Source organism: Schistocerca serialis, chromosome 2, assembly GCF_023864345.2.
Source record: "Schistocerca serialis cubense isolate TAMUIC-IGC-003099 chromosome 2, iqSchSeri2.2, whole genome shotgun sequence".
Lineage (NCBI taxonomy): Eukaryota > Metazoa > Arthropoda > Insecta > Orthoptera > Acrididae > Schistocerca > Schistocerca serialis.
The window spans coordinates 1,162,821,703-1,162,838,345 of record NC_064639.1 but is presented as its reverse complement, the minus strand read 5'-3'; the positions used below and the strand labels follow the sequence as shown (position 1 = coordinate 1,162,838,345).

General features: G+C 43.3%; 1 protein-coding gene across 1 annotated transcript in view; it reads right to left on the bottom strand.

The window, feature by feature from the left end:
- LOC126458629 (cytochrome P450 9e2-like) overlaps positions 1–16,643 on the bottom strand; it is a 100,115-nt gene that overhangs the window by 52,776 nt on the left and 30,696 nt on the right. The gene's annotated exons all lie outside the window — the stretch shown is intronic.

The window sequence follows — 16,643 nt, the reverse complement described above, 5'->3', positions numbered from 1 at the left end:
TGAACACACAACTGCAGTTTGAAAGAAGGTGTCAGCATCACATCATTCCCTTCATAAATATAACAAAGTATTTCCTTTCCGGCTTAAAACAGAAACTTGTTAAGTCTCTAATACTCGGCATCCTTGATCATGATGATCCTATTCTCCAAGGACTTTCGTATGAGAGCTCATGTCGCTGCAATTGGCGATGAACGCTTGTGTGTGATATTTTTGTGATCTACACTATTTCGACCATATCACTCCTGCCTATGAACCGTCATTATTACTACTTACCGATAAACGTAGATATTCTCACACGCTGAGTTTGCTGTGTCGTCCACTCAATCACTGGGCTCCTTCCTATTTATCTTTGCCCCTTACGTTACTGTCTGAACGACTTATTTGAAACACTTGTTGTCAACAAAATAATATTCTGTATGTAACATTACACAACACTGCTATGTCCTCTAAACATTTTCTGTCCCAGGAACGCGAATTTCGAACAATCGTCCTCATAATATGAGAGAAATGGAAATTGTGATACATGACCCACCATGTATCACAATATCTATCTCTTCTTGCAGCTCAATCAACGCTCCCATCCCCACCACTTTTCTCTCGGATAGTCTACTGAGATTCTCTTTCTTCCTAATAGTCATTGTCCTATCATTGCAGTCGTCCCCTCTTTCATCATCCCTTCCTCTTCTTCTAATACTAAACAAGGTTTCAAAAGTGCTAAACAGAGCAGCATCACTCTTAACGCCTACATTTTATCATAATAATAATAATAATAACTATTATTATTACTATTGCTAATTATTATTATTTTTTCAGATTAGATTAGATTAGATTTATTTTCATTCCCATTGATCCATAGTGAGGAGGTCCTCCAGGATGTAGAACATGTCATAAAAACAGCAATACATGACAAATATTTACAACTCAAACAAATAAGCTAATGTACCATTCCACAGGTCCCAAGTGGAATGATCGTCATTTTTAATGAACACTATATGAAAGAATCATTTTATAAATACTAAAGCAATGAATTTAAAATAAAAAAAGTTTTATTTATTTATAAGGTAATAAACATGTAATACAACTAGTATAATACTTATTTACAATGAACACATTACTGCACTGAAATGGTGCAGAAGTTAGATTGTACTTACACACACACAAACACACACACATACACACTTATTTACAATGAACACATTACTGCACTGAAATGGCGCAGAAGTTATATTGTACTTATATATATACATACACAAATCAGTTGGTTCCACTGAGAAATTCATCAATTGAGTAGGAGTTGGCCACCAATAAATCCTTTAGGCTTCTCTTAAACTGAATTTCGTTGGTTGTTAAGCTTTTTATGGCTGCTGGCAAGTTACTGAAAATGTGTGTTCCTGAATAATGCACACCATTTTGTACAAGACTAAGTGACTTTAAATCCTTGTAAATATTATTCTTATGTCTAGTATTGATTCCATGAATTGAGCTGTTGGTTTTAAAAAGTGACATATTTTTAATGAAACATTTCATCAAAGAATAAATATATTGGGAAGCAGTAGTTAGTGTCCCTAGTCCCCTAAACAGGTTTCTGTAGGATGTTCTTGAATTCACACCACATATAACTCTTACTGCACGTTTTTGTGTCCAGAAAACTTTAGCTTGGCTTGATGAATTACCCCAAAAAATAGTCCCAATATGACATTATTGGAATGAAAATAAGCATAGTATGCTAGCTTTTCCATTTTTATATCCCCTATGTCTGAAATAATTCGCATTGCAAATAGAGAATTGTTAAGATGCTTCAGCAGTTCTGTGGTGTGCTCCTCCCAGTTGAATTTATTATCAAGCTGTAATCCCAGAAATTTAAAACTGTCCTCTTCTTCTATCTGCTTGTCATCATATGTTAGGCATATACTCGTGGGACACCCCTTACAAGTTCTGAACTGCATGTAATGTGTTTTTTCAAAGTTTAGTGACAAGGAATTGGCTAGGAACCAGTGATTAATGTCCATAAATATTTTATTAGCTGATCTTTCTAAGACTACACTTGATTTGCTACTTATTGCAATGTTTGTATCATTGGCAAAAAAAAACGAACTTGGCATCTGGTAATGTTACTGATGAAAGGTCATTGATATACACAAGAAAAAGTAAGGGTCCTAAAATGGAACCTTGTGGGACCCCACATGTAATTAGTTCCCGGTTGGATGATGCCAGATAGCTTGATGCATGTCTATTTCCTAATAACACCCATTGTTTCCTGCCAGAGATATAAGATTTGAACCATTTTACAGCATTTTCTGTTACACTACAACATTCTAATTTACTTAAAAGGATATTGTGACTTACACAGTCAAATGCCTTTAACAGATCAAAAAATATACAAGTTGCCTGCAATTTTTTATCTAATGAATTAATCACATTTTCACTGTAAGTGTAGACAGCCTTCTCAATATCAGAACCCTTTAGAAATCCGAACTGTGACTTTGAAAGTATGTTATTTGAGATAAGATCGTTATGAAGCTGACTGTACATTACTTTTTCTAAAATTTTTGAGAATGCTGGCAACAGTGAAATTTGACAGAAATTTGATGCTATTTTTTCATCTCTCTTCTTAAGCAGTGGCTTAACATCAGCATATTTTAACCATTCAGGAAATATTCCACTGGTAAACGACTGGTTACACAGATAGCTTAATATGTTACTTAACTCAGAATTACATTCTTTAATTAGCTTTGTTGATATTTCATCATACCCACTAGATGTTTTTGATTTTAAAGATTTTATAATGGACATTACTTCTGTTGGGGTAGTGAAGGTCAAATTCATATTATAGAAGTTACTTGAAATGCGTGGTCTGAGGTATTCCATAGCAGCATCTACAGAAGCTGGCAACCCCATCTTTTCAGTAACAGTTATAAAATGTTTTTTAAAAAGTTCTGCAACACTGTACACATCTGTCACCAATGTATCATTTACTCTTAATGCTATTTGTTCCTCTTAATGTCTGGTTCTACCAGTCTCCTACTTCACTATATCCCATATTGTCTTTATTTTGTTATCTGATATGACTATCTTTTCCTTGTAATATATTTGTTTTGATGTCTGTATTACAGTCTTTAATATTTTGCAGTATTTCTTGTAATGTGCTGTAGCATCACCATCAGAACTGTTTCGGATTGACAGATACAGTTTTCTTTTTGTTTTACAAGATACCTCTATTTCCTGAGTAATCCATGGCTTCTTTGTAGACTTTGCTCTAACCTTGGCTAGTTTTGGGGGAAAACAGTGTTCAAATAAGGTAAGCACTTTATTAGCAAAAGTGTTATATTATTCAATCATGGCATGAGCTCTGTAAAAACGACTCCAGTGAATGTATCTCAGGAGTGTCCTAAAATAATCAATTTTTGGCTTATTGATTACCCTCTTGAGCTCAGATTCAACAGATTTTATATCCTGTTCAGTATTAACATTTAACAGAAGGAACTGCATGTCATGGTCTGAGAGGCCATTGGCTATCGGTTTTGTAATATAATTTTATTCATTGGACTTTTCTATAAAGATATTATCAATGGCTGTTTGTGAGCAGGTGGCTACCATAGTGGGGAACTGTACAGTGGGAATTAAGTTGAATGATAGTGTTACTAACTCAAATAAGTTCTTATTGGGAGAGTCTTTAAGGAAATCTACATTGAAATCACCAGCAACCACTATTTCTTTGTTTTTGGTTCTTAAATGGGCCAGTACAGCTTCAAGGTGGTTTACAAACAGATTAAAGTTACCTGCAGGTGCTCGATATACACTTAATATTATGAAGGGTTTTTCGTGAAATTCTACTTCTGTTGCACATGCTTCCATATGCTGTTCTAGACAAAATTTATGAATGTCTATGTTCTTAAATTTATGACAGTTCCTGATGAATGTGGCAACTCCTCCTTTCTCCATTTCTGATCTACAAAAGTTAGATGCTAACCTAAACTCTGTAACACTCAAAAGTTCTATACCAGTGGTCACATGATGTTCAGAGAGGCAGATTATGTCAGCTGGGTTTGAAGACTCTAATTCATCTATGCAGACAATTAATTCATTCATTTTATTTCTCAGTCCTCGAATATTTTGATGCAATAAAGATGGCTGACATTTAACATTGACTGAGTTAAATTTGGGTGGAGTTAAAATATCTGATGACTGTTGAAAATTCTTAACCAATATCTGTTTATGCTGATGTAATATGATAGAATTATGTTTTTTGGTTTCTTTCTCAAACTGAAGGTATGTCTCAGTTCTAACCTCTCTTAAAATTTGGTTTCTTTCTGTCCTCACTACCCTAAAAAAAGGGTCTTTTCTGAACCCTATGACCTCTGGTATTTTATCACTCACGACAGTCATAATGCAAATTATTATTGTTGTAACTGTTGTGTAACATTTCTTGATGTGTTGTCCCTGGTCAGATGTAAGAGACGACCTTAAGGCCTTAATATAGTCAGGCTAAACAAACAGTGACTAAATAAATAAATAAAACAACATAAACATCATTCCAGCAAAAGTAATGTTTATTTATCTGTATAATCTCTGCGGAATATGTTTGAACCAATATCGTTTTGCTAATGGTGTTGTACTGATTACATCTAACGCAGACAAATTTCGACAACGAATGGAAGAGCGAAAAGGAAAGTAAGCTTTGAAGGAGGTTTGAAAGTCAGTTTAAGTAAATTAATATGTAAACAACGCATCGAAAAGAAAATCGTACAGGAAACGAAGTCATAATACTAGTTGATGACAATGACAGATAGGTAAGAAACAGAAAGAAACAGAAGAGTAAAAACCAAATAGAGTTTTAAGATTCCTATGTGTATTACCATGGAATTGTAGCGTTGAGATTTGTACGTTTAATGTGAAAAGCATACGAAAATCGAAGACTGACCATTGTGGAATGGAGATATTATTGTTAAGATTTACCAGGAGATACATGAAAACAAATATGTGATCCAGGGAAAAGACAGGAGCTTATAAACGTCTCTATCACTACAATTAATTTGTTGTGCAATGTTACAGACTTTGCCTCAGTCTGGATTCCTTCTTGACAGTCGTTCTGGAGCATATAATTCTCGCGTAGTTCAGTCAGCGGGAAACGAACGTTCTTAGCGAAATAGAAGTACGGAGGATTAATGTTAGAAAGGTGCTTTCGTTCCTCGTATTTGAAGAAGGAAACGAAGATAAGAGTTCAACGATCCATCGAAAGCAAGGTTATTAGAGATGGAACACAAGCTCAGATTACGAAAGGATCTCGAGGAAATCGTCTGTGCCGCTTTTTCAAAGGAACCAGCCCACCAATTACTTCGAACGATTTACGGCGATCATGGGAAACCAAAATCTGGATTGCCGGACGCGTATGTGAACCTTCGTCCTCCCGATTCCAGGTCCAGTGTCGTAGCCACTGCACCACCTCGCTCGATCCTTTTTTTTTTTTTTTTTTAACAAAAACACAAGTTACAAGTTCTGTTTGTGGCAATACTTTAGCTTTTGCCTGGATACGGTTATGCACTACTGTGATATACTGCAATGCCGTGAATAAAGAGCCAAGTCCGTTGTAGCGTTGTAAGAAACCCAGCAAAAGGCGAAAACCAGACATTGTCCAAGTCCGCAGCGTAGGTCGCAACAAATGGGTAACCGGCGCGTATGTTGTAAGCGTGTAGACTGAATACGACAGCCGTTTGTTGTCGCAGACAGGCAAGTAGGTATGCTTCTTTGAGTTGGGACAGCAAATTCAAAACGAGCTTATCGTAATATAAACTCTGGGGCTTAGCCAACAGTAGTCTTGATATGTGATACACGGTATCGTCATGCGTGCATGTATTATCTGAGGTTAACCGAACTCGGTGGGCGCTGCTTACCGATGGAGTAGCGCCAATGGCAGCATGCAGTGCTCAGGGTTGTCGATAAGCCACTCGTGTTGGCGAATAAGTGGATTCTGGGGAAATCGGGTCTTGGTGTAGACTCTTCTCGCCGTGTGTTGGCATCTAACAAGGGCTCAGGGTTCGCCAGCCAACTCTAGCAGGTAGTGTGCCGGAAAGTCGTAGGGAATATGGAATATGTGCCGTCCGTGGAAACCTTCTGCAAGGTTTGGTTTGTACCTCTCTGGTGGAATCGCTGGTTGTGTAGGATCTCTTTGCCAGAGAGGCTTGTGGTGCATATGTGGTCGGCAAGGTGGCGTGTGGCGGGCAGCGAAAGGTCGTGAGTCAGCAGCGGCAGCAGGAAGGTGGCGAGCAGTGTCCTGTACTCAGAGCAGCCGACGCGTGCGCCAGAAAACGGCCTGGCCGCACCTGGAGTGATGGCGAGGCCCAGTTATAGTTCGGAACCGTTGTTTGCGAAGCTGTAATTTGCGAGGGGTCCGCCCCTCGTGGTCTCGCGGTAGCGTTCTCGCTTCCCGCGCACGGGCTCCCGGGTTCGATTCCCGGCGGGGTCAGGGATTTTTCCTGCCTCGAGATGACTGGGTGTTGTTGTGTCGTTTTCATCATCATCATTCAACCCCATTACGGTCGGAGGAAGGCAACGGCAAACCACCTCCATTAGGACCTTGCCTAGTAAGGCGGTGCGGGTCTCCCGCATCGTTCCCCTACGCTCTGTAAAGAAGCATGGGACTTCATTTCACAATTTGCAAAGGGGCTCCCCTTTTGCATGGAAGAGCGTGTCAGTTGCACAATTCCGGTGCTGCCCGAAAGAGATCGGCGGGTAAAGCAACGGTTGGAGGTCTGTGCAGCCGTCACTATGCTGTCACTGCGCCCTGACTGCATCGACACACGAGTACTGATAGATAACTCCACATGAAGCTGAGCAACCTTATTATCGAGTACTTGCCCATCTGTGTGTTTTAGTTGTTCATCTTGCAAAATTGTAACTGAGTCTGCGATTGTGGAGCGCTATTACTTCCACTATTTCGTGACTGCTCATTTGTTTGGTTTTACTACTCATGTTTCAAAGCTGTCATTGAGTCTGCCCTGATGGGGCCCGTTATTTGTATCCACATGTGGGTCAGTGGTAACTGATTTCTGCTTCAGGTCTTACCACGGCAATTGAGTTACGTGTGTAATTTATAACCAGGAAGTGCGCGGAAGACTGACGTGTTAAATGAAACAAGATGGCAAGATTACGGCTCTCTAAACCCACTGAGGTAGCGCCGGATGAATTCTAATGCTGCAGATTTGTTCTTGAGTTAAGTAATTACCTTCTGTAATTGAACTATCCACGCGTCTTAATTTGGTGTTCACCTGAAGAAGTTTGCACCTAAACTAGTTTGAAATGCAGTATTTGCCTCATAATGCGGCAACTGCGTATCCCAGTCGCTAGACAACGAAACCAGGCAAAACTTTTAATATTTCAGCTCTGAGTCACAGGGTACGTAGTTGGAGCACCATCACCTCATTTCGTTTTTATTTTAGGAAGCCTGCACGGATAATTTGTAGTGGCTTGATGTGGCCTGGAGCTGAATTCCCTCACACTTCACTGGCGTGGTTCATCACTGGGCGAATGCTTTTTCTGCAGACGCAGAGCCCACAACTGACTGACGGTGAAAACCTCTCACTGAGCAGTGGATAAGGCGCGCCGACCCGCTGCGTCCTCTCCGTGTCCACGTGACTAATTTACTCCTGCCTTGCGAAATACTGTTCTAAAAAGATCACTAGGTTCTTAAAGAATTTGGTCCGTTCATTCGGATGTCCAAAGACATTGGTGACCGCTGGCAGACGACACTTGGTGAGGAGCATGGCTCGGTTTTTGGCGACACTGAAACTGACCCTCCGGTTCCCAGGTCATCCTTCAACATGGTGGAAAGTATCTTGCAGTTGGCGACGCACAACAATCGGCCACCTGCTGTGCGTGAGAGTATGTCGTCAGTGTACGTGGCGTTCGTGACTGTCAGTGAATCCGGGAAGCCTGTTGTGTGAGCTACTCACGTCACTGCACCTAAAAAAGGAGCTCTGTAGTACCCCAGTGTTAATGTCCCATTCGGTAGACATCATTTCTCCCTTAAGAACGATGAGGGTGCAGTGCTCAAGATAACTGTGGACGTGTTCGACAAACACTGGTGAGAGGCCCTGTACGAAAAGCTTATACAGCAGCTCACGGTGCCAGACGCTGTCAGACCCCTTTGGCACATCCAAAAACACTTTATTTTTAAAAGCTAGAGTAGCCTCCTCTATTACGGATAACATCTACTGAGTAGTTGAGTGCTGCTGGCGGCAGCCACATTGCTCATCAGGTAATACGCCGCCTTGCTCCATAAGCAGGGTGTCTTGCAAGGGAGATATGCTGCCACCGTAACCGCGTGTTTCCAGGCTTGAGGGTAATTCTTCTGGGTGAAGATGACATAGAACAACTTCATGACGTAGGTAATCGCCGCCGCTGAATGTAAATTCAGAGCTCGGTCCGCGATGTTATCATGCCCAAGAGGTTTGATAGTTGGAAGGCGTCGCAGATGACCTCCCTCTCAGTGGCTGGCCGAATAGCGTCTTCGGAAAAGTCATCGACAAGGAAGATTTGAAACCTGTCTTCAACAAGCTGCATGTGCGGAAGGTCGATTGATCGCTCAAGAGACTGAAAATGACTTTAGAGAACATCAGCCAGTGCTATGGCTTTGGCACACGGCATATTTGCCCTGCGGTGTACCTAAAGGAGGAAATCGAGGGCGTTACTTGGTGAAGCGACGATCCATCTCCCTAGGCTGGGCATGCGGTTTCATGATGCCGAATTTGCCCTCCCACCGCTCGATGCGAAGCTTGATTGGGGCGGCTTTCACTTGTCGATGCAGGTGACTGAACCGACTCTTGGCGGCCAGGTATCTGGCTAGGTGCCTCTTCCGACTGAGCCTGTTATGTTCACGTGTGACTTGTGACATCTCCGGAAGCAGCAGTCGTGGAGCGCGCCCAGTACAATGTCGAGTCGGTGTTGCTGTGTGCGGCGCCCCAGAGACCATTTGTTAGAAGAGCAGTGCAGCATGATCGACACTGACTTGGGCGTATAGCTGGGTATCCCAGAGGCGGCGTGCAGCACTCTGTTCATATAGACGCCAATCTGGATTTCTCATACTAAAGTCCGGTCATGCTGAAATTGACGTAATTACTAGGCGGAAGGAAACTAGCCGGTGATCAGAGAGTATATATGACGTGCAGAGCAACGAACCACTTTCATCTTTCAGCTATCCCAATCTTGATGACGTCAGGAAGACCTCTCGAGTTCGGATATACTATCAGCTCTGCTGGTCCACAGACTCCTCTCCGAATTCCTTCCACGGCTCTGAGGAGGCGTCGGCCTCTGATATTCGCGATGCGCGAGTTCCATGTTCGACTCTTCGCACTAACACCGCCAGTTACAATCAGCTTTATTTGTGACTGCAGCATCACCGTGGCACCTTCAACGCAGTTGTGTCCCTTGGTGGCCGATGGACTGCTGTAAAGGTGACAACTCCTTGGAAAATTGCCACCGCCATAGCAGTAGTCTCTATGTTGGTGAGTTCTGGAGTGGGGATTTCGTAACTGTGAACAGGTGTTGATATACAGGGTGGGGCGGTTAAAACTGTTTTGGAACATATATGGGAAACCACTCATCGGACTACAAAAAGGGTTGTAACACCTGTAGTTCATCTAGAGGGGGGATGTCCAATGACATTACACTCTACCCCTCCCCCTTCCTTCCCACAGTACCGCTAGGGGGATAGAGGGGTAATCAACTTTGAACTCTACAATAGGAAGCCCCAATTTTTATTGCGGATTCTGACTATCCGAACAAATACATAACTTTTGTATTCAACAATTTCATCGTTGCGAGATGTTGGCACTGCATCTCACAAATTTTCATGTTTTACTGAAGCAAATGTTCGAAATGGTGCCCTTTTGCTGCAATACACACTGCAACCCTATTTCTGAAAAACAATTCCTTCGTCTTTAACTGTCTCTTCGCTAACGTTTGCACATTCAGTGATAATTCGCTGCCGCATATTTGTAAAGGTTGTTGGTACGTTCACGTAACATTTCTCTTTTAGCTTTCTGCGCAGGTAAAAATCGGGAGGTGTCAAACCGGGTGAATGTGCAGGCCGCTCATGACGACATCCTTGTCCAGTCCATCTACCGGGATACTGTAGATTCAGTACTTTACGTGGTATCCATGAATACTGTGCAGGTCAGCCATTGTGTGAAACCACATATCCGTTCTTGTTTTAAGTGGGACATCTTCCATGTACCATTCACATTAGCGTCTACGAAGTACGGGCCAATTATTCGGCTACTTAACATACCGCACCAAACACTGACACTCCAGGCCCGTTGAAGCTTGACTTGTCTTCACCGGTGGGAATTCTCCACGGTCCAATAATGCATATTATGTCGATTCAGGTGACCACTATTCGTGAACGTTATTTGGTAAGAGAAAATTACCCGTGAATGAAAGTCATAATTGGCTGCTAGTTGCTGTTGTATCCAATTGCAAAAGGCGCGCCATGTTCGGCTTGGTGCAACGACAAGTAATAAGGGGAGGCATTTGTGTTCGTGCAGTACGCGCAGAACACTTCGCGAAATTCGCACGACCCGTGCGATTTGCCACGAACTAATGTGAGGATATTCAGTAGTTACACCTAAAACATCCACTGCGGCATTTTAGTTTTGCAGGCTGAAGTTGGATTCTTCTGCGAAATGTCGTTGCAGAAGAAACTTTCTTCTCAGAGAACACGTTCGCATACCATCGACGAGCTTCTCCAGCACGCCTATTTGAAGCAAATGATATCTACCCGCTCTCTCCAGACATCAACATCTCTGCACATGTAGCGAGAGATGTTTGCAGTACGAATGTCTGGAGTAAAGTGAATGGCACCCCGCTTCCCGCCGCCGTTCGCGGTACAGCCACGGCCGCGGTCTGGAGAATGGAACTACGTCCGTGCACCTGGAGGTGTCGCAACTACAGCCAGAGTCTGGCGGCGGACTGCGACTCATATTCGCCGTCCGTCCAGCACATTCGCTTGTCAAAATCGCGCACACTGTATCGCAGACAATGCTTGACATATCGAACATTCCCCCATCACTTTTCAACGGTTTGTAATCCATTTTAATGTGTGCCGACTCCAGTGCCACACATCATGCAACGACAAAATTGTTCCACACAAAAGTTACGTAATTTTTCCCGGATAATCAGAATCCGCAGTAAAAATTGCAGTTTTTTTTTTTTTTTTTTTTTTTTTTTTTTTTTTTTTTTTTTTTTTTTTTTTTTTGTAATAGAAGCTGTCAAAGTTGACCCGCTCCAATGACGTGAGAGTGAGCCGAGGGGGGGCGAGTTTAGCGTCACTCGACGCCTGTTTCGAGACGAAAATATTATATTACAATCTTTTTTTCGCCTATTGACCGCGCAAATGTTGTTAGGTGGCTATAATTTCGCAGCTTACAAGCACTCATCTACATACTTTACCGGGATTTACAATCGGAATTAGGTATCATTTGATAGGTTGTACATCGTATATATGAATATTTAAAGAAGACTGACATTGTCACGTACACCCAGTAAATAGTTGTTACGCTTATTGCATGAAAGGTGATGGAGTGCAAAACGGCGTAATGAATGATTGCCTATTCTACATCTACATCTACATTCATTCTCCGCAAGCCACCTGACGGTGTGTGCGGAGAGTACCTTGAGTACTTCTATCGGTTCTCCCTTCTATTTCAGTCTCGTATTGTTCGTGGAAAGAAGGGTTGTCGGTATGCTTATGTGTGGGCTCTAATCTCTCTGATTTTATCCTCATGGTCTCTTCGCGAGATATACGTAGGAGGGAGCAATATACTGCTTGACTCTTCGGTGAAGGTATGTTCTCGAAACTTTAACAAAAGCATGTACCGAGCTACTGAGCGTCTCTCCTGCAAAGTCTTCCACTGGAGTTTATCTATCATCTCCGTAACGCCTTCGCGATTACTAAATGATCCTGTAACGAAGCGCGCTGCTCTCCGTTGGATCTCTTCTATCAACCCTGTCTGGTACGGATCCCACACTGCTGAGCAGTATTCAAGCAGTGGTCGAACAAGTGTACTGTAACCTACTTCCTTTGTTTTCGGATTGCATTTCCTTAGGATTCTTCCAATGAATCTCAGTCTGACATCTGGTTTCCCGACGATCAACTTTATATGATCATTCCATTTTAAATCACTCTTAATGCCTACTCCCAGATAATTTATGGAACTAACTGCTTCCAGTTGCTGACCTGCTATATTGTAGCTAAATGATAAAGGATCTTTCTTTCTGTGTGTTCGCAGCACATTACACTTGTCTACATTGAGATTCAATTGCCATTCCCTGTACCATGCGTCTATTCGCTGCACATCCTCCTGCATTTCAGTACAATTTTCCATTATTACAACCTCTCGATACACCACAGCATCATCCGCAAAAAGCCTCAGTGAACTTGCGATGTCATCCACAAGGTCGTTTATGTATATTGTGAATAGCAACGGTCCTATGACACTCCCCTGCGGCACACCTGAAATCACTCTTACTTCGGAAGACTTCTCTCCATTGAGAATGACATGCTGCGTTCTGTTATCTAGGAACTCTTCAATCCAATCACACAATTGGTCTGATAGTCCATATGTTCTTACTTTGTTCATTAAAGGACTGTGAGGAACTGTATCGAACGCCTTGCGGAAGTCAAGAAACACGGCATCTACCTGTGAACCCGTGTCTATGGCCCTCTGAGTATCGTGGACGAATAGCGCGAGCTGCGTTTCACACGACCGTCTTTTCCGAAACCCATGCTGATTCCTACAGAGTAGATTTCTAGTCTCCAGAAAAGTCATTATACTCGAACATAATACGTGTTCCAAAATTCTACAACTGATCGACTTTAGAAATATAGGTCTATAGTTCTGCACATCTGTTCGACGTCCCTTCTTAAAAACGGGGATGACCTGTGCCCTTTTGCAATCCTTTGGAACGCTACGCTCTTCTAGAGACCTACGGTACACCACTACAAGTAGGGGGGCTAGTTCCTTCGCGTACTCTGTGTAAAATGGAACTGGTATCCCATCATGTCCAGCGGCCTTTCCTCTTTTGAGCGATTTTAGTTGTTTCTCTATCCCTTTGTCGTTTATTTCGATATCTACTATTCTGTCATCTGTGCGACAATCTAGAGAAGGAACTACAGTGCAGCCTTCCTCTGTGAAACAGCTTTGGAAAAAGACCTTTAGTATTTCGGCCGTTAGTCTGTCATCCTCTGTTTCAGTACCATTTTGGTCACAGAGTGTCTGGACATTGTTCTAGTAGAGGTTAGAATGCCAGTGGAAATGAAACGGCTGTCGTAACTCAAGCCGTGTGTGGAAAAGCCCGCACCGGTGTGTTGGTCCTGCTTCACGCAGGAAGTGCCAAGATGGACGATCGGGGCACCTGAGTGCTGAAGCACACACAATACAGCGGCGGCCGACCGGATTTGTACAGAGGCCGGAAGGATAACCGGATAATACTTCAGAAACTCTGAAAATCTTCGATGCAGCAGAGAGGAACGAGGAATCGTCACCTTGGAAATCACGCACTATGTGTTATTTCCGAGGATTTTTTCTCTGAGAAGCGTACCATTGGATGAATATAGGTATTTCCTCGCAAACCTTCCACGCTGGAGGAGAAAAGACTGAATATGGTTCGTCGGCGTTCGGAGGAATCTGTAGAGAGCGAGAATATTCCGTGGTTTCGAGAATATGATTTTCTCTCTACAGTTACGAGGGAAGGGAGCCGAATTTTGCTGGGAAGCCAGTGGTGGAGAGAAGAGGTCTTCTGTTCTGAGCGCCTGAGTGTGACAGTCGCTCAGTATCAGATTTTGTTGGTACAGCCGGACCTGCTGTCTTTGCTCTCAGCAGATTTTGTAGTTAGAACGGTTAGGCACTGTACTGCTGCGAACTTACACGATTCTGGACTTCGCCTCCGGGTAGGGCGTCGTCCTCGAGTACGCAGCGTTCAGTGATTCAGAGCACTTCCTCTGTCTACACTCACGTAGAGGCGTTATCTGAACTCCGTCCTTGCAGCTGGGAGTTCACGTTTGTCGTCTGTAGAACACAGAGGAGAACAGAGTATTAGAGTACATTAGTCAGAGGACCGCCTTCTGCCGTCCTAGAGTTTGAAAGAGTTTATTTTGCGGCTTAAGCTCTTCCATCGTCACAGACGTATACGAGAACCGTCACTCCGACGCACCGGACGCAGTACATACGGTGATATTGCTAATTGCTTTGGCTTGTTAGGGCTGCAGGGCTAAACAGCAGTTATCACGTAAGTTTTATTTCCACTGAGGTTGCACACCACTGTAGGTCATCTTCTAGTGTTTGGTACGTAGATGATGTCAGTCATCTCGCGTTATTTACATTCAATCGCGTAGCCATAAAAAGGGGCAAATTTGGGCAAGTGATCACTGACATTAGTTAGGAAATTCATTTGTCTCTCTTTATGTGCATTGGACATTGATATATAAACATTTGTAATATGTAAAAGAGTTTTAATCTACAATAAATGTACAAGCAGAAACAGTATTTGTTATTTTATAGTTACTAGTTCCCTTAATCATTCATTAATGTTTATGTTGTAATTTATGTGTAAGGGTAAAGAAGGAGGAGATATCATCATTAAGGATCCTAAGTTCTTCTTCGGGGGGGGGGGGGGGGGTAGTTAGACAGGGCCAAATATTCATTTAGCGTTCAGTATTTTGCGTTGCGGCAACGGCCTTGCCGCAATGCATACACCGGTTCCCGTGAGATCACCGAAGTTAAGCGCTGTCGGGTGTGGCCGGCACTTGGAAGGGTGACCATCCAGCCGCCATGCGCTGTTGCCATTTTTCGGGGTGCACTCAGCCTCGTGATGCCAATTGAGGAGCTACTCGACCGAATAGTAGCGGCTTCGGTCAAGAATACCATCATAACGACCGGGAGAGCGGTGTGCTGACCCCACGCCCCCCCCCTATCCGCATCCTCCTCTGAGGATGACACGGCGGTCGGATGGTCGCGGTACGCCACTCATGGCCTGAAGACGGAGTGCATTTTGCGTTGCGCACCTTTATTTTACATCCGCCTGGATTAGCATCCTGGAATGTCTACGCTTTTCTCGTCAAGAAATTGCATTAATTCCGACAGAAATGGAAAAATACAATTTGCATTCAACGTAACAGTCCATTAACAGACGGTACTGGCTCTGGGTGGATCGTGATATCACGTATGAAGGCTGCAGCGACTGTGGGAGAGGTAGCGGGCAGAAGCTGCCTCCGTGCCTCGTCGACGATGGTAACCGCTTCCACCACTGCGCAGGGTGAGACCGTGATGTCGACCATCTGAGGGGCAAGTGGGAGAGTAGGGCGTGCTGGCTGCTGCTTCGAAGGCACTGGCGCTGGGCGACGGTGCCTCTGCGGCAGCAGGCCCGCAGCTGCGGTTGCGTCCGGCCGCCGTGCCGCCGGCGACACCAGAGGAGACTGTACGGCAGGTGATCCGTGGCGAGGAGTGCGGGCGCGTTGCTGCGCGGGCTGTCGAGTAGGAGCAGCACCAGGGACTGCTGAAACGCCTTCCAGTCCACCACAAGCTGTCACAAAGCCTCCAGTAGGCGTAGGTTTGTCGGAAAGCAGCGAGAGGTGTCGCTGGTGGCGGCTTACATTTTTGTGATACACACAGCCTCTTAGCTCGCCGGGTGAGCCTGCCCACAGAGAGCACAGGTATCAGGTTTGTCCCGCGGAATTTCGCGTCTTCTGCTATACTGATTGCCCCCACAGACCTTGGGAGAGGATTACAGTACCTAGATGCTAAAAGTGGGTGTGTGGAAGCTAATAAATCTTGGTAGGCTTTTAAAAAGGTAAGCGCGTGACGGTTACACATTAAACATATGTAGTAGTTCGTGGTTGTACCAAGAAGACATCGTCAGAATGGAAAATTCAATGTTACAGAAACACCGTTAGTGCATACTGTGTTAGATAGTAAAGATAAAATAACATTACTTTAAAATCTGCGACCAAGCCAGCTTCAACTGTGTAATGGGATACAACACAAGTTGCACATGAAGGTCAGTGGAAGTCATTTAACAGAGAAGCTATACAATCAAAAAACAATGTATATTGTCATGTCTCTGGGAGAGAATGTCTCTGACACTGTTGAGTTTGTAAATCTCTAATCTCTGTGATAACTTCACATGTGGCAAATTCTTTTTCGTGTGTGTGTGTGTGTGTGTGTGTGTGTGTGTGTGTGTGTGTGTTGTGTGGTGCTTTGCACAATATGGTGCTGTACAAGTTACATAAATGCTGGATATATTAAGGAATATGCGAAAAATACAATCCTGCAACTTCGCAACAAAATTGCGCGGAATTTTCGACGGCAACAACACACCAAAAATACTTCCCCACAGTGGAATAATAAAAAATCGAAAACGGAGTATAATGTAAAGTGTATCTTGAAAATCATGTGAACAGCCGTCTGATGATGAACTTTCCAGTTCGAAACCGGTAACGGCGCTATTTACGTAAATAAATAGCAGTATTAATAGTGGCTGGTTGCTGTTTTCTTCTCTGTAAGAATTAACCTACATTAATCTATTTTTCAATGCGAGATGATCTTTCAGCAAATCTTTAGCGTTAAGGTGGGAATGTTTATAAATTTCAA